This window comes from Paroedura picta, chromosome 14, assembly GCF_049243985.1.
Source record: "Paroedura picta isolate Pp20150507F chromosome 14, Ppicta_v3.0, whole genome shotgun sequence".
NCBI lineage: Eukaryota > Metazoa > Chordata > Lepidosauria > Squamata > Gekkonidae > Paroedura > Paroedura picta.
In genome coordinates this window covers 8,470,632-8,494,234 of record NC_135382.1, presented here as the reverse complement: position 1 = coordinate 8,494,234, position 23,603 = coordinate 8,470,632, and the positions used below count along the sequence as shown (strand labels likewise).

Genomic DNA, 23,603 nt, shown 5'->3' with positions numbered 1-23,603 from the left:
TCCACCCTCCCACTTCTGCCACCCATTATGCATTCGCACTGAGCCCGCAGGCTATGTGCTTGACACCCCCAAAATATATGTCTCCCCTTTCCTCTCTTTTGTGGTAACAACAAACCTGTGAGGTCAGCTAAGGTGAGCACAACCAGCCTACAATCACCCATTGAATTTCATGGTAAAGGATCATCTAGCTTATGGTGATAGCTCATAGCGGGTAGACTGCTAAATCAAACATTGCTAGTGAACAAATGAGAAGTACTGCGGATAAAGCACACAAAGTGAGATTTCAGGGGGTTCCTTAGCGAAGGAGCAAGACTGTCGCTCCCCCATCCTGTGGTAACTCCAGTTACACAATGGCCAAGGGAGCTGAGGCACCTGTAATCTGTGCCAGTGTGCACAGCAGGTGCTGATTCTCAAGCACGGCTGAAAAGAGCCCTATTGTTATGAGGAGTCTGAGTGCGACTCTATCGCAAGGATCCAGAATGAAAGCAAACTGGAGATAAATCAAGGCATGTACAGCTGCTGCAGGTCATGTTCTGCAATTGCAGAGGGTGTGTAAAACAAAACACAACTAGGTGTCCATGCAAAGGCAGTTAAGTAGAGGAGAAAGTACTACAAAGACAATTTTAAAAATATAATAATTCTGAAATTAGATAGTGTGCTAGAATTGCTCAAAACACTGGGGAGAGATATTCATTTTGCAAATCATTAACCAAGTAACAGTTTTTGGCTAAGAGAATAAAATTGATTACATTTAACACAACTGCTCTGTTGCAACTAGGAGTGCTACCAAGACATTTTCAGTTAGAGAGCCCTTCAGAATAATACACATTAGGGGCATGTACTTCATATTTCTGATCCAGAACAGTGCCGTTTAGTTTTGGATCAGAAATATCCAAAACGACACCTCCTAATGCACACTTCATTATCTTAAACTATGAAGTACGGTTATGACCAGAACAGAACCGTTATATTCAAAGCCCCCAAATGGTAGGGTGAGCTGAAAATGTTTTCATGGGAAAATGTATTCTTTGGAGAGGTGTGGCATGCTACAAACCCAATGGAGAAGAAATCGCCTCATCACTATCCTTCTTTTCAGTCTGAAGTAGCTTTGAGTGGTCATTGCATCAGGCGGCCCCTGTCAGGATAATGGAAACAGTATGACTAAGGTTCCCAACTCCAGCTTGGGAAATTCCTGGAGATTTGAGGGCAGTACTTGGGAACGATAGTGTTTGGGGAGTGGAAGGAGTTCCCAATGGGGATGTCTTTCCATAGAGTCTACCCTCTGAAGCTGTGTTTCCTCCATGGAATTGATCACATCAGTCTAGAGATCAGTTGTAATCCTAAGAGAACTCCAGCTCACCTGAAGGACGGGAAGCCTAAATATGATGAGGACAACCACTACGAAGGACAGTGTGGCATACTTAGGGGAAATCTTGGGTGTTTAGAAGAAAATATGAGATTCCAAGCTAAATGGAGGGGGGAAGCCCTCCAAAGCAGCAGGTGTAACTTCTGGCACCTAAGGCGACAACCCCTCCGTTTGTTCACCTCATGAGGGACATGTGCTTTGCCACAGGGCATGCTGGGCACCTCTCTCCTCCGGAGAGCTGTTGCTGAGTGGCCACCTTGGGAACTCTTGGCCTATGACCAGGGCCTGTTGTCACCATGACTTGGAGCAGCAACATGCTGGGATTCAACAGCAGCTCCTCCCTGGCTACAGCTCCTCCTTCCCTTTTGCCACCACAGGCCTAAGAAATGTCTGAGGCATGGCTGGGCAATGATTTACCACAGCTTATTGTGAAGTGAAGCTGGGTGGCAGCAACTATGACAGATTTTGAGTCTAAGAGAAAGTGGGGGAGGGGCGACAGATTAGGGTTGCCAATAATGGCCTAGCTGGTGATAGTCTGAGGGCACTTCTTGGAAAACCCAGAAATGACATCATGCCTCTCCAGGAATTACTGTAAACTCTACAGCAAAACCCTACAATTTCTGGCAATTCCTAGAGCAGATCAATCTCATTTCTAGGTTTTGTTCAGAGGTGATTTCATGCCATCCCTACCTCCAGCAGGAAAATGGCAGCCTATTTCCTATTTCTAGCTCTTTTGGTCATGGCATTGACACCGCTGAAGTCACAACTCTGGCTCCAACTCTTCAGTCACATGACTGTCACAAGACATCACATTTGCAGCTCAGTGGGGGTCTTAGGCCTGAAAAATGGAGAGACCACTGCCCTAAAGTACCAGGCAATTGTAAGTCAGATACCATCTTGGAAACAACTGCATCTGGTCCTTAAAGATCAGAATAGGAGAAAGATCACTCACTTTAGTACTCCTTTATGTAATTAAAAAAAATACAGATCAGAATTTTACATACCTACAAAGTGTTGCCTGGAAAATAAAGCAGTGAGAATATAGGGGTTTGCCTTGTGCTGCCCTAGAACACTTGGGTCTTACAGCAATAATTTGGAGGGACTGGCTGTGTAGAAATGTTTTCTTCCCCAGTATTGCTTTTCTCTTCCACAGTGTGGAATGATCTATCTACAGCTCCAAGGCCACAAACACTACATACGACTGAACAGGATTCCTTGTATACTAAAAAGAGACAAAAGACTTAAGAGGAGTCACTTTTGGGGTAAAATTTCCAGCTTCTAGCTGCCTAGTCATACTGTGACCCCATGCTGTTTACTCCACGACAACAATCAGAAAGGCATAACGGAACACCTGGTCCTCTCGATTCCATGCCTCCTTTGGCAGCTGACTGAAAAACCTCCCTACCAGGTGGTGGCACTTCAATTACATTAGCTAGTCATTCTAAAGTTAACAAGTACCCCACAAAAATCTTTTATTCATTAAACACAGTATGACTTTTGTTAATTGCTGTACACTTTTGCTCACATTTAGTTCATTAAATTAAAATATTCCTTGTAAGCATCCATGTGAAGTGACAACTGTCCTTTGTTTATAAGCTATTGCTAATATTTGATTCATAATTATTTGATCCAACAAGTTTTCAAGATCATGAGTTAAAATACCCACTCTTTTAGAATTGATATCCTGTTAGTTGTTTAGTAATTTCCATCCATTGCCTATACTGAGCTGATTACATCTTCCCTGAAGGGAATTTAAAAACCTGAACTGTGACTAGTCTGAACGCTAGATTATTATTATATGATCTTTAAACCGCTCCTGCAGAACGGATTAAATAAAAGGGTAAGGGCTGTTTGGGAGGAGTTAGGGCGGGCCCTGTCCAGGATAAAATCCAGGGCCAAGCCACCAATGGGGAGCTGCACGAAGCGCGGCTCCCCATTGGTGGCTTGGCCCGGCCTCGCCTGGCCGGCCGGGGACTCACCTCGCAGATTGCGCTGGCAGCCCGCGGGTTAAGTCCTCCAGCCCCGCCACTCCTCCATCTTCAGAAAGGAGCACGGACATGGCGTCAAAGATGCGGCATCCCTATTCCTTTCCCACCCCGGGGACCCTGGGCATTGGGGGGGAGGCAACATCGCTCCCTTCTAAAGGGAGCGATCTGCAAACATCTGGAGGACAATTTGGTGATCCAAGGAAGTCAGCATGGATTTATCTCCAACAGTTCCTGTCAGACCAACCTGGTTTCCTTTTTTGACCAAGTAACAGGTTTGCTGGATCGTGGAAATTCGGTTGATGTCGTTTACTTGGATTTTAGTAAAGCTTAGTAAAGCTTTTGATAAGGTTCCCCATGATGTTCTGATGGATAAGTTGAAGGACTGCAATCTGGATTTTTAGATAGTTAGGTGGATAGGGAATTGGTTAGAGAACCGCACTCAAAGAGTTGTTGTCAATGGTGTTTCATCAGACTGGAGAGCGGTGAGTAGCGGGGTACCTCAGGGCTCGGTGCTCGGCCCGGTACTTTTTAATATTTATTAATGATCTAGATTAGGGGGTGGAGGGACTACTCATCAAGTTTGCAGATGACACCACATTGGGAGGACTGGCAAATACTCCAGAAGATAGAGGTCAGACCACACCTGGAGTACTGTGTGCAGTTCTGGAGGCCTCACTTCAAGAAGGACGTAGATAATATTGAAAGGGTACAGAGGAGAGCGACGAGGATGATCTGGGGCCAAGGGACCAAGCCCTATGAAGATAGATTGAGGGACTTGGGAATGTTCAGCCTGGAGAAAAGGAGGTTGAGAGGGGACATGATAGCCCTCTTTAAGTATTTGAAAGGTTGCCACTTGGAGGAGGGCAGGATGCTGTTTCTGTTGGCTGCAGAGGAAAGGACATGCAGTAATGGGTTTAAACTACAAGTACAACGATATAGGCTAGATATGAGGAAAAATTTTTTTCACAGTCAGAGTAGTTCAGCAGTGGAATAGGCTGCCTAAGGAGGTGGTGAGCTCCCCCTCATTGGCAGTGTTCAAGCAAAGGTTGGATACACACTTTTCTTGGATGCTTTAGGATGCTTTGGGCTGATCCTGTGTTGAGCAGGGGGTTGGACTTAGATTGCCTGTGTGGCCCCTTCCAACTCTATGATTCTATATGCTGCTTTTCTCTACCTGAAGGAGTCTCAAAGCAGCTTATAATCACCTTCCTTTCCTCTCCCCACAACAGACACCCTGTGAGGAATGTGAGGCTGAGAGAGCCCTGATATCACTGCTCAGTCAGAACAGTTGTATTAGTGCTGTGGCGGAGTGGGGAATCCAGCCTGGCTCACTATATGATCTTGATAGGCTCAAGAACTGGTCTAAACCGAACAAAATGAAATTAAATAGGGACAAATGTAAAGTTCTGTATTTAAGTAGAAAAACCAAATACACCAATGTAGGATGGAGGAGACTTGCCTTGGCAGTAGTATGTGTGAAAAGGATCTACGAGTCTTAGTAGACCATACATTGAAGATGAGTCAGCAGTGTCACTCGGTGGCTAAAAAGGCAAATGGGATTTTGAGCTGTATCAAACGCAGTATTGTGTCCAGATCATGGGAGGTGGTGGTACCACGTTACTCTGCTCTGGTTCAGCCTCACTTGGAGTACTGTGTTCAGTTCTCAACATCACAGATGAAGAGGGATGTAGGCAAACTGAAGTTCCTGACAGTTTGAGTGGTTTCTCAGTGGAACAGGCTTCCTCAGGAAGTGGCGGGTTCTCCATCTTTGGATATTTTTAAACAGAGGCTGGATAGCCATCTGACAGAGAGGCTGATTCTGTGAAGACTTAAGGGGGTGGCAGGTTACAGTAGATGAGCGATTGGGATGTAAGTGTCCTGCATTGTGCAGGGGGTTGGACTAGATGACCTAGGAGGTACCTTACAACTGTATGATTCTAGTTCTTTCTAAATCAGGGAAAGCAACATGGTGTCACCCGATCTTGGATAACTAAACAGGGTCAGTACTTGGACAGGAGACTACCATGGAAGATGTTGCAGAGGATGATGTTATCCATTCAGTCATGTCCGACCCTTGGCGATTCATTAGGAAAGTCTTCACCATGCACCCCTGTCTCTGAATGCTTCTTTCAGTTGGTTCATGGTCATCCCTGTGTCGGCTTTGATCGCGTCGAGCAAGCGGATCCTTTGGCAACCATGTTTCCTTTGGCCTCTGACCATGCCGAGCATTAATGATTTTTCTAGTGAGTTTGATCACATGATCACTTACTTACAAAGTAAGTGAGTTTTAGCTGCAATATCTTCTAATGACATAGTTGGTTTGCTCCTCTCTAAAACTATCTTGTTGCTAACTTTGGCTGTCCATGGGATTCGCAGCATTCATCTCCAACACCATAATTCGAAAGTATCTATTTTCCTCCTGTCTTCTTTCTTTAGGGTCCAGCTTTCGCATCCATAGCTTGTTATGGGGAAGACAATGGTGTTGACTAGCCAGCACTTTGTATTAAGGCTGATATCTTTATTTTTCCATATTCGGTTCACGTTTAACATTGCGTTCTGGCCCAGAATTACTCGCTGTTTGTTTTCACGGCTGCATCCACCACTTTGAGTGATGAAATCATCAATACATTCAATGTTCTTATTGTCAACCGTAACTTTGGTGCTACTTCCAGTAGTTGTCATGATCTTGGTCTTTTGATGTTTAGGTATAGTCCCATCTTTTCACTTTCTTCTTTTAGTCTTTTTATCAGGGTCTTCAGATCATGCTCTGATTCAGCAAGGAATGTTGTATCATCTGCATAGTGGAGATTATTGATGTTACGACCTCCAATTCTGACTCCGATTGTAGATTCTTCCAGATTAAGCTTCCGCATAATTACCTCTGCATAAAGGTTAAAAAGAAAGGGTGAAAAGATACACCCTTGTCCCCTCCTTGGCTGACCTTGAACCAATCAGTGTCTCCATATATTGTTTGTTGCAGAGGAAGGTAATAGCAAACCAGTCCTGCTTCTCACTTGCCATGAAAGCCCCTTGCTGGAGTTGCTGTATATTGGTTGTGACTTGACACCACTTAAGTATGAATGTATAGAGCTCTCTGTAAATGAATTTGTGTGGAACAAAATAATTTGATCTTGATGTGTTAGAAAACATCAGCCACAGACTATTAAGGCTGCTGTTTGTTTGCAATACAATTTAGCTATTGCAAAGTTATTATTGTTAAAAATAATATTGAGCCCCCTTTGCAAACGGAATTCCATTATTTGCTGTTACTGACTCCCATTGCATTAAAGGAATGTTATGTTTCAGCTTATAACATTTATAGATTCCTTGACATTTCAATGCTTCGGCAATGCTCCAACATTTAACAAAAGCTTCAAATGTTCTTTGATATGTATCTTCTTGGGCTGGCCATTATTTGGTGTCACCATATTCCAAGATTAACTAGGCTCGCTTATTTATATTCCTCAAGCTAGGTTTGACAACAAAGCTGGTAGAATGTGCCTATACGAATAGGCAATCTTCAGAGCAAAACAATGTCCAGCACTTTTGAATGAAAGGAGGGAAAATGAACATTTGCACATCAAAGGCACTCTTCCATAAAAAAATAGCACAGTGCACACTTTAATCTTTCAGACAATCTATTCATGGCCTGCTCTGAATTCCATTTCCCATACAAATGGGAACGCACAGCACAAGGACATCTTTGCCAACAATGAAACAAGTACCACACAGAGGTATGGTTCTGCTGTCTTTCAACTACTCACATACACTGGCCATTGATTTTGCTAGTACTAAAAGTGACAGTATCAGAATTTTCAGTTTTCATCATAAAAAATTAAATGTATGCTGCACAAAGCTGCCAGGCTCTAAGATTCCATTTCCACAACCCAGGGAATCCAGAGCTCTGCAGGAGTCTCCCCCTGCCCCAATTGCACAGGTGTTTTGACATTAGTAGTGCTGGAGGCAGGATCGAACCATTTCTATGCACAGTGGCCAGTTAGTATCAGAGGACATCAGTAAGCAAGGATCTGCCACCCCCCCTCCCCCGGATCATTCTCATTGGACTACAGATGCATTTGAAATGCCTTTCACCAGCAAGCACAGTCAGAAAGATCAGAAAAAAATAAAAATGGCCAAAATGACATTTAAGTGGTGAGACTGACCTGCCGAACCCAAGGCCATATGGATTCCAATTAAATAATTAATGTCCACAAATTGACTTGAACAAGATTGCTTTGTGCATGCAAAGTAAGAGAGACTTACCCTATTAGGAATGAATGAATGAATGAATGAATGAATGAATGAATGAATAAACACACACACACACACACACACACACACGTTGTGAAGCCCGCTGCATGCAGAAATAAAATGGGCGTTAGCATGAGGAAGGTGTGTTTGTTTGTGTGTGTGGGGGAGGCAGGCCTGGGGAGGCATGGAGAGGGCTCCTGGCCGCTTGGCCGTCGCTCCTCCCCAGTCAGCAGGTTGAGGGTGCGTGAGTGTGTGTACATATACGTGTGTATATATGTATGTATATATATTAGTTAGGTGCGAAGTCTTGTGCAACCCATTGCGATCCCATGGACAATGATCCTCCAGGCCTTCCTGACCTCTACCATTCCCCTGAGTCCATTTAAGTTTGCACCTGCTGCTTATGTATATATGTGTGTGTGTGTGTATGTGTGTGTGTATACACACATACACACACACACAACAAAACAGTACAAATGGTGGTATGCAAGTCCTGTTCAACAAATGGAAAATACTACATGTCTTTTATAGGTCCCAAAACACATTAAAAGTTCATTAATTAAACAGAGCTTGTGGAACAGATGGAAAGGCTATCTGAGTTCTAATTACTGTACATAGGTTTCCAGATCTTAATGAGCTCAATAAAATGAATGATTACACATCAATCACAATTAGAGATACCTATAAGACGGGCTGTATAATCAGGGTAACATGTCAAGCATGACAACACAAAAGAACAACAGGCAGTATATAACCTAATTAGGAATAAAACCATCCCAGAAAATACAAAAACAAGACACCTTGAAGAACTAGTACAATTTCTTACACTTTACATGAAGCAGATCAATTTTAGCAAAGCTCTCCTGGAATGGGAGGAAAACCACTGGATGTGGAAAGGACAAGAGCAGTCAAGCCTTTTCTTCTTCTATTAATACACTGACTCTATTTTTGGTTTTGTGAAATCCAGCAATTCAACCCTCTGAGGAGCACACTGGCCAAATCTTGCCACCTGGCTTCACAAGACTTGAGCCTGCTAAACTTCATACCCCACCACTCGGCACAGGTGCCTGTGCTACTTGGCAGCCCTCCAAAGCCTCTAGCAGAGGTTTTTTCACATCACTCTTTTTGCTGAAAATGCCAGGTTGGACGTGGGACCCTCTAGATGCAAAGTGGATGCTCTGTCATTCAGCCATGGCCCCTCCCTGACTGCCCCACAAAAAGAGCTTTTGGTATCTAAACAATCTAGCATTCACTAAGATGGAAACAAATGGACTCATTTTAGACATTTCAAAATACATTCTTAACCAGAAAATTGGTATACGCAGCATACCCATGTAAACATAAGGATTTAAATAGAAAATATATTTGAAGTATGCTACCCAAGAGTCTGCAAGTATTTGGAAGTCAAAATTTGACTGCAGAGCTAAGATAAGCTTCGTTCAGAAACTGGGGCAGGAAGGAAGTACAACCTCAGGGTGACTGGTCAGGTGGCCATTTAGGAATCTCCCGTTAGCCATTTTGCTCTTTAGAAAAGGCACCTAAATGCCAACACTTGTGCCTGCAAGCAAACAAGGAATTTGTTTATCAAAGCTATGGACATAGAGGCATAGAGTTGGAAGGGGCCATAAAGGACACCTAGTACAACCCTCTGCTCAAGGCAGGATCAGCCTGCAAGTCCACCACAATGAGGGGAAGCTCACCACCTCCTTAGGTAGTTGATTCCACTGAACTACCCTGGAATTCCAGCTGATACCATTCTACGTGTAGTTTAAATCCATTACTGCAGAGACTATCCTTTGCTGCCAACAGGAACCTTCCCCTGCCCTTCTCTAAGTGACAATCCTTTCAGATACTTAAAGTCAGCAATCTTGTCCCCTCTCAACCCCCCTCTTCTCTAGTCTGAACATTGCCAAGTCCCTCAGCCTTTTCATCCTTGTCCCTTTCCTTTGCACCCTCTCAGTTTTATTCACATCCTTTTTGAAGCGAGGCCTCCAGAACACAGGACTCCAGGTGGGGTCTGACCAATGTAATATACAGCAGGACTAGGACATCTTACAATTTCAGTTTGATGCCTCTGTTGACACAGCCCAAGACTGCATTTGTCTTCTTTACTGTCACATCAAACTTTCTGCTCAGATTTAGCTTAGTCCACAAATACCCCAAGATCTTGTTCATACACACTGCTAATGAGACACAATGAACTGCATTTGAAGTCAGGTTCAGCAAAATAATAAGGAACATAAATTACAAAGGCACTCCCCAATTGCATATGGCTTCAAAAATATGTTGCAGAGGGCACTGCCATGAAAGCACAATCCCACTGGTTAAGTCTGAAGACAGCATCAGGAAAGTCTTTATATCCAAAGCACAGCTCTGGATATCCATCATCAATGAATTCCTGCACATGTTATTCCAGACAGTAAATGGGGTGAGATTTAGCATACAGCTGTCACCCAGCTTCCATGAGCCTCAAGCTTCTTAAGGTGCCTGCACTATGTGAGGCTATAAGGATTTTACCCACTGTAGTTCAGCTACTAAAAATGTAAAAATAGAAAGGTCAGAAGGGGGGGGGGGAGCCTGGCACAGCAGGGACCTCTTTCTTTTCTTAAGGGGGGGGGGAGGATTGGAGACAGCAGAGGATGGGGAATAAATCCAAGACGAGAAGAAGTTAGGGCTTCTGGAGCCTCTGCTGAGAGAAGTTAGGGCTTCCCCTTTAAGGGAAGCATTGCAACCTGAGAACGAGGAAGCCTTTGAACTGACACCTGGGCCAATCAGGGCTTTTCTACAGCGTTGGAGTCTCAGCAGCAAGTTATTTCAGGAAAAGCAGAGAGCTGCACCTTTACTTATGCCGATTTTTCAAATATTAAGGGTTATATCCCTTCCAGGATATCGCAGGAGAAAGGTAGGATCAATAATGCTTGTTGCAGATAAAAATTTTAATCGCCCAAAATCAAAATCGAAATCGCGTTCAGTGTAGACAGCAGGGACTGAATAGACCTGGGATTGAAATAAAAACTCCGTGCAGATTCAGCCCAGGTCCCTTCCCCCCGCACTTCTGGGTATGGCGTTAGACCATACTGGGAGCAGTTTGTAAACTCAGTTGCCAACCCAATTTTATGTCATCTGCACCGAGACTGATGCCCAGAGCATAAGGAAGTTTTTTTTGGGGGGGGGGGGGTCACACTGGAATTGGCATTTCTTGTTCTGTTAGGGTTTGGTTTTAAATTGTTATTATTGTGTATATTTGTATGGGGAGTATGATATTTTCCTTTGTAAACCGCCATATGTTTTGTGTGCAGTTTTGTGTGCAGTACTGGAGGTCTCACTTCAAGAAGGACATAGATAAAATTGAAAGGGTACAGAGGAGAGCGACGAAGATGATCTGGGGACAAGGGACCAAGCCCTGTGAAGATAGGTTGAGGGACTTGGGAATGTTCAGCCTGGAGAAAAGGAGGTTGAGAGGGGACATGATAGCCCTCTTTAAGTATTTGAAAGGTTGTCACTTGGAGGAGGGCAGGATGCTGTTCCCATTGGTTGCAGAGGAGAGGACACACAGTAATAGGTTTAAACTACAAATACAACGATATAGGCTAGATATCAGGAAAAAAAATTTCACAGTCAGAGTAGTTCAGCAGTGGAATAGGCTGCCTAAGGAGGTGGTGAGCTCCCCCTCACTGGCAGTCTTCAAGCAAAGGTTGGATGCACACTTTTCTTGGAAGCTTTAGGATGCTTAGGGCTGATCCTGCGTTGAGCAGGGGGTTGGACTAGATGGCCTGTGTGGCCCCTTCCAACTCTATGATTCTAAAAGTATTAGCATGCTAGGGGCGGCGGTCTAGAAATGTAAACATAAATAAAATAGATTTCTCACATTAAAATGACTTTCAGCTTCCTACTCACCCATCTCTGAACTGTCTTCCCTGTGGAGATAGGCCTCCATATTGCGGTGGTTAACCACACAGCACAATGGCAATGGAGCTTCCACATGTCAGGTTTCTCTGTGAAGGCTCTCCTCAGCAGCCACTTCCCATCACCAAGACTTTTAAGTTTTTAAAGCTTGCATCTGAATATCATTGGAATGCCTGATAATCAGTATATAGGATCGTTGAAATTCTCAGCACTTTTAAAAAGGTATTTAGTCCCTTCCATTGCAGATAAGCCTTTCCCCTTATAGCTCTGCAATAAAAGGGGCTAGAGCTTTATTTGCTCTGCCTGTTGCGATCCTAAACTGGATTAGATCAGTTTATCTAGCTCTGAACTTGAACAATGCAATATTTTGTGTGTGTGTTTGTGTGGCTTTTAGATACCATCTTTGCTCTTCCAGTATTGACCTTTGTCTCTAGCATTGCAGCTAAAGCTGCCCACCTAAAAGGCTGCTGAGTAAATAACCCTGCTGAAAGCTTCACTAGCCTGAATTCCATCTTTGACAAAATTATTAAAGATCCTCTGTGATAAAGTCATTTCAGAAGTAGTGTAAAAGGCTAGGCACTTCAGCTAGGCACACATAAAAATGTCAACAATATCAACAATATGTCCCTAAAATGTGAACATGATTTTGACCAGAAAACAATTACTTTCCCTTGGAGTGAATTGTTACAGTCAAATTTATAGTCACATGTACACTTTAATTCACATTTTGGCCTTACATTTTCAAAGATCTGTGACTGAAGCAGAAGCTTTTTTAGCCCGAGGGGTTAAAAGTGTGGGTGTGGAAGAGAGCTTTTGTTAGGAAAAATTAGCAATGCTATGAGTCATTGTGCATTAGTGGCAGAATAGTTTTGCATCTTGTATGAACCCAGACACCATATGCCATGCGAGGACCTATTACTTTATTCGGTGCCGCTGCTGACAGGCAGACACGTGGATATCCCCAATGGAAAGACTGTCTCTTCTCTGTGGTGAGCACAGGAACCCAGGGATCGGAACACATCAGACATTGTAACTAGCAGCATGAACAGCTGGTAAGCTACCAAGAAGCAGGGCCAATACAGAACTAGAATGTTAATGAGGAGGAGCGAGCTAAATCACCATGTAAGCCTCAGAAGGATGAAAATATCACTTTATTTTTTACCAGTTCACGTATTAATGGCATTTAGATTTTTAGTTTTCCATTTGAAATAAAATTTGGATTATATTAGCTTATATTATGACTAAATAATTGGCAAGTACTGATTGAGGACATCTTTCCTTAGCTTTCCCTCTTACTAAAAGTGGTACAGTTCCTGAGCCAGGGAAGACTTAAGCAAAATTTAAGTTGAAGCTTGCTTCAACAATACATGAGCTACTTGCCACCCCCCACCCCACCCCCAATGCATTTTGGCATGGCAAGATCAACATAAAATCCCTTTGATTGGGACCAACCAAACTGACATAAGCCACTACACATTGCTATCTGACAGTTTGGTTGTTCCTTAACAAAAGCAGTATTACAAGGAATTCACTTGTTTTGGGATTGTGCATGGATCAGTATGAATGTTCAACTCCCCCACCCCCAGAAAATGCCATACTTGCCGAGGAGGGTTAAACAAAGTCACATGTTTGGTATTCATTCAAATTCATGCTAAATTCTATGCAACTATGACCAAATGTAAAGATGTTTGACTTGACAGAAGGTTTAGATTACATTTGCTAAGGGCTGTCACACTATTACGATGGCTGACAAATCCAGTTTGCCTTCACTGTCAAAGGGGGCGGGGGCATAAAATGAATATTGTAGCAAGGATGCTAGCCAAGTGGCATCATTTTAACAAGGCCTCAGAGTTAGGTTAGTGAAGAAAACACTACAGGCTAAACCCATACACTTCCCAAATTCTGCAATGCTGCATTCATTACTTAGCTGGACAGCAAAATAGCCTATGGATAACGTTTCTGAATGAGCACGGATACAAACACCATTATTATTTAAGAAAGGGAAGAGGGGCTAGTGGACAGGTAAACAAAGGACGCCACATTTGTCACTTCAGCTCCTAGAATTCCTACTTGCTGAACTGTGTTAACAAGTGGCTGGCTGTCACAATTCAAATTAGTGGATTCAAATTAGTAGCCGTGTTGGTCTGAAGTAGCACAATAAAATCAGAGTCCAGTAGCACGTTTAAGACCAACAAAGATTTATTCAAGGCGTGAGCTTTTAAGTGCAAGCACTCTTCGTCAGACTAAGAACTTTGAATTCTACTTTCTGGTCCCAGGACGAGATAGCTGCCAGCTTAGCTTCTACTTTTAAGAAAGTTTCACACTGGTATGGAGACAGATGGGGCCGACAGTAAATAGTAGGGTGTGAGCTGTGGATCACTGGCTTTGAAAGTTTTATTTTTGATATGTCTCTGTGAACTACAAATGGGTTTGAGGGGTCTGATTGGCTGGTTTGGCAGGGAATTATCATGCCACTGTGTCTGGATGCTGTGACACAGTTTACTAATGTAACATGATTAACTTTTGCTTATATATTTCTACTGTAATGATGGTCAGTTCTTAGTCTGACGAAGAGTGCTTGCACAAGATGTCATAGTCCCATTGTATACGGCACTGGTCAGACCACACCTGGAGTACTGTGTGCAGTTCTGGAGGCCTCACTTCAAGAAGGACGTAGATAAAATTGAAAGGGTACAGAGGAGAGCGACGAAGATGATCTGGGGACAAGGAACCAAGCCCTATGAAGATAGGTTGAGGGACTTGGGAATGTTCAGCCTGGAGAAAAGGAGGCTGAGAGGGGACATGATAGCCCTCTTTAAGTATTTGAAAGGTTGTCATTTGGGGGAGGGCAGGATGCTGTTCCCATTGGCTGCAGAGGAAGGGACACACAGTAATGGGTTTAAACTACAAGTACAACGATATAGGCTAGATATCAGGAAAACCTTTTTCACAGTCAGAGTAGTTCAGCAGTGGAATAGGCTGCCTAAGGAGGAGGTGAGCTCCCACTCACTGGCAGTCTTCAAGCAAAGGTTGGATACACAGTTTTCTTGGATGCTTTAGGATACTTTGAGCTGATCCTGCGTTGAGCAGGGGGTTGAACTAGATGGCCTGCATGGCCCCTTCCAACTCTATGATTCTATGGTTCTATGATTCACTCGAAAACTCACGCCTTGAACAAATCTTTGTTGGTCTTAAAGGTGCTACTGGACTCTAATTTTGTTGTACAAATCCAGGTGAAGGCTTTCCCTGGCACAAGGCCCTGTCCTTCCCTTTCCACTAGACTCTTGAATCAGGCAAAGATGCTGCCTTCCACTGGCAGAAGAAGGGGCTGGTGGAATCCAACCTGTCAGCTCTTTCCCAAAATAGTTTTCTGCCTCCTGGCTTAAGGACAGAGAAACAAAACAAGCTTCACAACTGAGCTAGTTTATTTTGTAAACACTTCTGGCATCAAAAAGGGCCTTCCCCTTTCAAGCATTCTTCAGTGATTGCTGGGCAAGAGCTTAAAACTGTTCAACCATTTAGGAAGACTTCCTGAATTAGCTTCAGTTGCTCTCAAATGCCACTGGCAATTAGCCAAATCTTATTAGCCAAATGGCTACATGCTACTGTAAATATATGATCTTGTTCACTTTAAGTTCCTAAGGATCACTAGTGTGACAATTCCTAGGAAGAAGGCATCTGAATTATGATAAGCCACAATAGTGTAAAAGGAACCATAGATGGAGAAGAATCCATAGATGGAGAAGAATTGATTGGTACAATTTGTACATTGGTAAGACTTAAACCAGGGGTAGTCAAACTGCGGCCCCTCCAGATGTCCGTGGACTACAATTCCCATGAGCCCCTAGCGTTTGCTGGCAGGGGCTCATGGGAATTGTAGTCCATGGACATCAGGAGGGCCGCAGTTTGACTAGCCCTGGTTTAAACCATGGCGTTTGACTTGAAATTCCAAACAAGAAACCCTGGGGTTTCTTGATGGCCCTGGAAGGGTGGTGTTGTTGTTAGGTGCGAAGTCGTGTCCGACCCATCGCGACCCCATGGACAATGATCCTCCAGGCCTTCCTGTCCTCTACCATTCCCCGGAGTCCATTTAAGTTTGCACCTACTGCTTCAGTGACTCCATCCAGCTACCTCATTCTTTGTCATCCCCTTCTTCTTTTGCCCTCAATCGCTCCCAGCATTAGGCTCTTCTCCAGGGAGTCCTTCCTTCTCATGAGGTGGCCAAATTATTTGAGTTTCATCTTCAGGATCTGGCCTTCTAAGGAGCAGTCAGGGCTGATCTCCTCTAGGACTGACCGGTTTGTTTGCCTTGCAGTCCAAGGGACTCGCAAAAGTCTTCTCCAATACCAGAGTTCAAAAGCCTAAATTCTTTGACGCTCGGCCTTCCTTATGGTCCAACTTTCGCAGCCATACATTGCAACTGAGAATACCATAGCCTTGACTAGATGCACTTTTGTTGGCAGGGTGATGTCTCTGCTTTTTAGGATGCTGTCTAGATTTGCCGTAGTTTTCCTCCCCAGGAGCAAGCGTCTTTTAATTTCTTTGCTGCAGTCCCCATCTGCAGTGATCTTGGAGCCCAAAAAATAAAATCTGTCACTATCTCCATTTCTTCCCCATCTATTTGCCAGGAATTGAGAGGGCCGGATCTTCGTTTTCTTGGGGCCATTCTGCACTTGTCCAAACTAGCTCAACGGTTACAAATTGAAATTGCTACAGTTTTGCCATTATGAACAACGTCATTGACAATCTGCAACACTCCTGAAACCGATCCGCAAAAAGCACTTCGTTGTAGCGCTTTCAGGGAAATCCCAAAAAGTGGATTCACCCTCCGGAACGCACTACACTCTTGCAACCAATCAGCAACACTAGCGAAAAAGTTCTGTGCGTTACCATTGTTGCAGTTTCTGCAAAGTCCCGCCCCCTAGCTCTCTCCTCTGATCTTCCGGCGAAGCAATCACCATTTTTTTTCTCCGAGCGAGCGGAGATCAACGCACCGGCAAGCCTTCATTTACCCAGCGAGGCTTCCCAGGCTGCAGAGCTGTTTTAAGTCACCAAGTACGAAACACACAGCCCCGTTTGCTGGTTTATTTTCCCTTTATTTTTTACTGTATTTTCGGCCGAAAATCGCGCCCGTGCCAGGGGGGGTTATTTTTTTTTCACTCGGGGGGAGCGTGGCAACGATGAAACGGCAGCTCAAACACCACCCGCTACCTAGATGGGTCTTTCCGTTGCAACGAATCAACACAGATTTGTTGCAACTTGTTTTTTTTTTTAACTTCCTTAAAGGGAAAGGGGCTTTTTGGGATCATGATAACGGCCGCCCATTGGCTGCTTGACAGCCAGGGGCAGGACGAGCTCGGCAATATCGCTTCCTGGCTAGCGATTTTTGCCGAGACCGGAAACCTGTGGGAAACGATAGAAACGCAACTGGATTCCACTACAAAGCCAGGTAAGCATAACGACGAATTCCACTATTTAAAATGGCGTTTTTTCGTCCCGCAACCAATTTGCCACATAGATCCTGGTGCGGAATGGCCCTTGATGTTGAGTTTAAAGCCAACTTTTGCACTCTCCTCCTGTGTTTAAAAATGGTGACCATAACGACCCTAATAATTTTAGACCTATTAGCTTATTATCAATTATAGGTAAGATTTATGCAAAACATCTTGAACGGCGCCTAACTGATTGAGTTCGCTCTCAAAGTATAGGTCCTGAACAGATTGGTTTCTTGCAGGGTAACTCTACTATAGATCATTGTTGAATTCTCTCATGCCTGGCCGAGAAATATAAGTCCCAAAATGGTAAGAGGCTATACACAGCTTTTATAGACCTTAAAAGTGCCTTTGATAAGATAGATAGGGATATGCTCTGGAATAAATTGCGATCAATGGGTATGGAACCGAGACTTGTGTTTCTCATCCAAAAACTATGTGTCCACCTCCTGTCAAGTCCAGTATTTTCAAAGGGAGACTTAACCTCTAAGATCTCAATGACCATTGGAGTTAAGCAAGGCTGTATTCTGGCCCCCTTGTTGTTTATTCATTAATGATTTAGCGCAAAAACTGGAACCTATTAATGGTCATCCCCCAAAACTTGGTTCCCTGCATATTCCTTTGTTGTTGTATGCCGACGATACTACAATACTCTCATATACAAGGGTTGGCTTACAACGATACTTATCCACCTTTTACCATATTTCCAAGATAATAAGTTAGTAATTAACTATGGTAAAACAAAAGTTTTGGTTTTCTCTAAGAGCTGGCATGCAATGACTTGGTCTATTCGAGGCACCTCAATAGAACAAGTCAAAACATTTAAGTATCTAGGTGTTACCTTCCAATACAACCAGAACTGGCGCTCCCACTGCCAACGAGCTATCAATCTGGCCAAATCCTCATCTTCCTTGATAAAACAGTTCTTTTTCTCTGCAAAAGGTAACCAATTTATTCCTGCAGCAATTAAAAATTTTAATGCCAAAGTGATGTCCCAGCTCCTGTTTGGATGCCCCTTATGGGTTCCTGCTTTTAATAAATCTATTGAGGGTGTTCAATCTGCTTTCTATAGGCAAATTGCAGGGGTTCCCAATTGTGTCTCCTACCATGCCATTTGCACAGAATTTGGCCAAATTAGGGTAGAGACAAGGGCCTGGATAGCTACTTTTAAATTTTGGGTCAGACTATTTTAGAGTAGAAACTAGCAGCCTTTACCTTGTCTAAAAAGTGACCCTCTTAAATTTCGATGGTTCCAGGCTATTGAACAAAAATTAGTCTCCATTGGCATTGATCTGAACTCCCTACTACCTCTGGAAGAAAAATGCATCTTCTGGATTATTAAACAGAGAATACTAGACCATGAGCAGCAAGAACTCATACCTACCCAGCCTCGAGTCTGCTCACCAGCATTCTTTGGCATCACTATGCAGAGAAATATTATACCTACATATTTGAATCTTCTTGATGTCCCACCCCTGAGAAGAACTTTTCTCCTGGCATGAATGAATGCCTTCCCCTCAAAGGTCTTAGAGGGAAGATTCCACCGTATCCCATACCATGCGAGACTCTGTCCGTGTGGTTCTGGCTGCCCTGACTCTGTCTCACACATTTTGTTAGATTGCCCTTATATGAGCAGTGTCGGGATGACAGCTTTGTTGCTTTGCTGGGAAACAAGCCTTCTGTAAGTAAATCTATGACCTTGCAATTTCTGCTCTCTGACAAAGACCCAGAGGTAACCATTTTAGTTGCCAGAGTTTTAACTAAGATGCTTTTATAATATGCTGCCTACCTTGTATTTTATCATTTATAGTTTATTTAATCATTTTAAGATCTGCTTGGTTATGTAACCCCATGGCCTATTTTATTATTTTGTTGAAATTTTAAACCCTATTTTTATATGTCATACATATTTTATGCCAATAAAAGGTTACTGACTGATATTTAATAAATGAAATTCCAAAGGCTTAAATGGAATGGCCAAACTCAGCATAGAATTGCTTGTCCACCCCTGAGATGTACCCTGAAGATTTTACAGTACCTATGTAATAATTTTAAGTAAACCTTATGGCACACAGAGAAAATCCATTGTTAATCCTACCCTAAAAGCCTTACACATCCTTACCGGCTGGAACGGATTACAGCTATTGATTGCTGCCTGGAGAACATTCTCTTTGTGAGAAGCGAAGGCAAGCAACAGTGACAGACAGCCAAGCTATTGATCTACTCCAGTGGGGATACTGCACTTCAAAATGAAGGTCAGGACTCTTTCACACCACCTATTAGAGCTCTTGCAATGTTCATCAGGACATTGCAGTGATTGGTGTGGATGTGCTGGAGAATTCTGATTCACACCCTAACATGCCAAGCAGTTTTCTGGTTACAACAGGCTAGATGGAAACTGCAGGTGACAAGCTACATTCTATACCCCTTGGAAAAAACAGAAGGCAGGGAGAAAAATAGATGCTGTAGTAAACAAAATGCAGGAAAAAATTTAATGATCACGAGCATTCTATCTCTGTATAAAGACATACATAAACTTAATCAGTATACTTTTAAAATGCAAACCAAATTTGTTTATCAGTTCAATCCTAAACCATGTATCTGAAGGGTGGTACAAAGGGGGGATTTGCCAGTGCTAGTTTGTGCTGACATTCTACCAGTGTAACTAACTCTGGCTCTGGTACAGTAGTGGCATCAGGGGCTTGTTATGGGCAGAGAGGGATTTAGTTGCCATCTTATGCCTCTCCAGTCCTGGTCACACCCTAGTGACGGCAAAAATCATGACTTAATATTAAACATCCCCAGAGAAGCAGAAAAGACAAGTCCCATCTCAGCTTAGAATACCAACTAAGGTTGCAGCTACCGCTTGGAATCATCTATCTGTTATACAATATAATTGAGTAAGCCAAGTTCCAATGACTTGTTGAATGTTCCGAAGACTCCTGGCAGACTTGCCTATGCCAAGAGGTTTTGGATTGTTCAAGACCCCCCACCCCCCCAGGCAAAACGGCTGTAATACAGGGCTCCTGCTCCGTTTAAACACTTCCTCCACCTAAGCAGGCTAGCAGGAAGCCTTTAAAGGGATTGGGCCCTGATCCTTTTAGATGCTCCCCGCTGCCTTACCAGGCTGGCAGAAAGCCTTTAATGGGCCCGGGCCCTGCTCCTTTTAGACATTCCCCCCTGCCTTGCCAGACTTGTGGGGAGCCTTTAAAGCAGGGGTAGTCAAACTGCGGCCCTCCAGATGTCCATGGACTACAATTCCCAGGAGCCCACTGCCAGCGAATGCTGGCAGGGGCTCCTGGGAATTGTAGTCCATGGACATCTGGAGGGCCGCAGTTTGACTACCCCTGCTTTAAAGGGACCAGACCCTGTGGTATAGCTGATCATGACCGCTCCACGGGCTTAAATGTTCTTCCCCCTTTATTAGAACTGGTGGAGTGGGGACGCACCTTCTACCATAGGGGCCATGTGTTTGTGCCTGAGGCGGCTCGCAAGGTGTTGCAATTGTACCATGACAGCTGGGCAGCTGGGCATTTCAACTTTGTAAAGACTCTGCACTAGTTTTGGTGGCCCACTATGAGGAGAGACCACAGGGTTTGTTGCAACTTCTAGAAACTCCAACAGTACCTTGGCAGGTCATCTCTATGAATTTTATTACAGACCTGCCCCCCAGCCATGGGAAGACGTTCATCTGGGTGGTGGTTGATTTATTTTCAAAGCAAGCTCACTTTGTACACTGCATGCCACTCCCTATGGTGCTAAAGCTGGCTGCAATGTTCATCCAGCACATATTCAGATTACATGGGGCCATCTCCAACAGAGGAGCCCAGTTTGTTGTTCTAATAGGAGCTGCTGAAGCTCATGGGGGTGGAGCAAGCGCTGATCTTTGGTTACTACCCTGAGACCAATGGTCAGACCAAATAAGTTCATTAGGTCCTGGAGCAATACTTGCGATGTTTCATTAACTACCAACATGGCAATTGGACTGAGTTGCTCCCATTCACAAAGTATGCATATAATAACTCTGTCTATGCCAGCATGGGTATGGCCCCACCTGAAACGGTCTATACAGTGGGAGCCTGGCCAGACCCTACCTAGGAAACCCCCCAGGATGGGGCTCGAGACCTATCAAGTGGGCGGCTCAGATTCAACAGGCTTCACCACAACTGGTGTCCATTCTAAATGCTGCCAAATACAGTATGCTAGATGCTGTACAAGTGCAGGGCTGACAAGAAATGCCTGCCTGAACACCTGTATTCACTTTCTTCACCATTGCATCACACTATCTGCTCATATTTAGCTTACAGTCCACAAGTAGCCCAGGATCTCATTCATACACACTGCTACCCAGAACTGTCTCTCCCATCCAGTAGGCATGCTTCTCATTTTTGTGACCCAGATGTAGAAGTCTGTTCTCCTTAATGAATTGCACTTTGTTCTCATTTGCCCACTTTACCATAATGCTCAGTTCTTGTTGAACTCTATCTCTATCTTCTTGGGTGCTCACTACTCCTCTTAATCTGGTGTCATCTGCAAATTTAATGAGGAATCACTCCACCCCCTCATCCAGATCACTGGTAAAAATGTTGAGAAGTACCAGACCAAGTGCTGACACCTCCTTCCAATTTGATTAAATACCATTGACAACTATTCTTTGGGCGCAGTTTTCTAACCAGTTCTCTATCCACCTAACAGTTCAGAAATCCAGCCTGCAGTCCTCCAGTTTGCCCATCAGAACATGAGGAACCTTGTCAAAAGCCTTACTGAAATCCAGGTAAACAACATCAACTGAGTTTCCATGATTTAGTAAGCCTGTCACTCAGTCAAAGAAGAAAACCAGATTGGTCTGACAGGACCTGTTTGAGACAAATCTATGCTGATTTCCCCAAGTCAACAAATTGTCCTTCAGATATTTGCAGACTGCACTCTTTAAAATCTGCTCCATCATCTTCCCTACATCTGAGATCAGACTCACTGGCCTGTAGTTTCACAGGTCATCACTCCTCCATTTTGTGAAGACTGGGATAACATTTGTTCTTCTGCAGTTTTCTGGTACACCTCCAGTCCTCCAAGAGGTCCTAAGGATGATGGACAAAGGTTCCACAAGCTCTCCAGGAAGTTCTTGGAGCACTCTTAGGTGCACACCATCCAGCCCAAGGGATCCAAACTCATCCAGTACAGCTAGGTGCTTCTCGACAACCTCTCTGTTCATGTCAACCTGTCACCCAGATACCATACCTTGCCTACTACAATCCCTAGATGTGTCCATTTTCTTCTGGGAAAAAATAGAGGCAAAATAGGCACTGAGCCTTTCTGCTTTCTCTCTGTCCTCTGTCAGTGTCTCTCCATCTTCACCCAACAATGGGCCTATTGCCTCATTTGCCTTATGTTTGCTTCTTATAACAACAACAACAACAAAGCCTTTTTTGGCATAACAGAAGAATAAACATAAATAAAATACAGTACAAACATGGTATTTACAAGGTTTGCAAAACAAAACAATTACACACAATCAAGTACAGTTACAGCAGTTGTAGCATTCATCCATTCCAAGCTGGCAACTAAAATCTGGACTAAGATCAGTGCAATCCCATGCATCTTAGCAAGGTCCTTCTCATTCAGTGCTATCCCAATGCAGTGTTTCCCGTCTAGGTGGATATTAGCCTTGCGTAAGGATACTCTCCTAGCTGGATGACAACTCTCAGAGTGAGGACAGTGTAAGATTCAATGATCCAGTGTCTCTGTAGTGGGGCACCCATGCAGGCACAGCCTTTGGGAAACAAGAGATCTTATTAAATCTGCCTTTCATTAAATTAGAAGGAAAGATGCTCATTCTAGCTGGCAAAAAAGCTTGAAAGTGAATTGTCTAATGCGCAAAGATAGGGATGTATTTCAGATCCTCCAGTCTATGGATAATCTGCAGCAATACTGATTTCTCATCATGTCCAATCAGAAATGATAGATCTAATCCCATTGTTGCTATTTTCTGTTGGACTGACGCTGATCAGTTGGACATAAAGGGATCTTACAGTAGATTAGAAACCAGACTCCCCTGGCGGGTCTTAAAGTATAACCCAAGCCAGTAAAAAGTTTGCTTCCATGTTGCATTCAGGTGCTGACCAAGTTCAGCAAACAGGGTTTTATTGATTACACAACTAGGCACTCTGAGCAGTGACCGCAAGAAAGAGGCTTGTAATTTTTCAAGATCTCCATTTGCTGCCTCAGTCCACATTGGGGCCCCATATTGGAGACGAAGCAATATTTTAGATTCAAACACTTTCATTACAGCTGGTAGATTCTTATTACATTTACAATGAAAGAATTTAGATAGCAATGCCAGCTGACTTTCAATAGATTTTGTGACAGATCTCCTGTGCTCTGCCCAGTTGTTGTAGGAAAAGGTTATGCCCAGGAATTTGAAATGAAGGTTTTGCTGGATCGCATTTGACCCTATTTTCCATCTATATTTATGCCTCCTAGTAGCAAAAACCATTATTTTGGATTTGCCATAATTTATCTGAAGTAAGTTATTCTTGCAATAGTTAATGTAGGCACGAAGGTATCTCAATATACCTACTCTTGTTCTTGATAGGATTACTG

At 43.6% G+C, this 23,603-nt stretch overlaps 1 protein-coding gene across 4 annotated transcripts in view; it reads right to left on the bottom strand.

Annotated features, from left to right (window-relative positions):
• Nucleotides 1-23,603, bottom strand: part of RALGAPA2 (Ral GTPase activating protein catalytic subunit alpha 2) — a 203,763-nt gene that overhangs the window by 34,003 nt on the left and 146,157 nt on the right. The window lies entirely within an intron of this gene.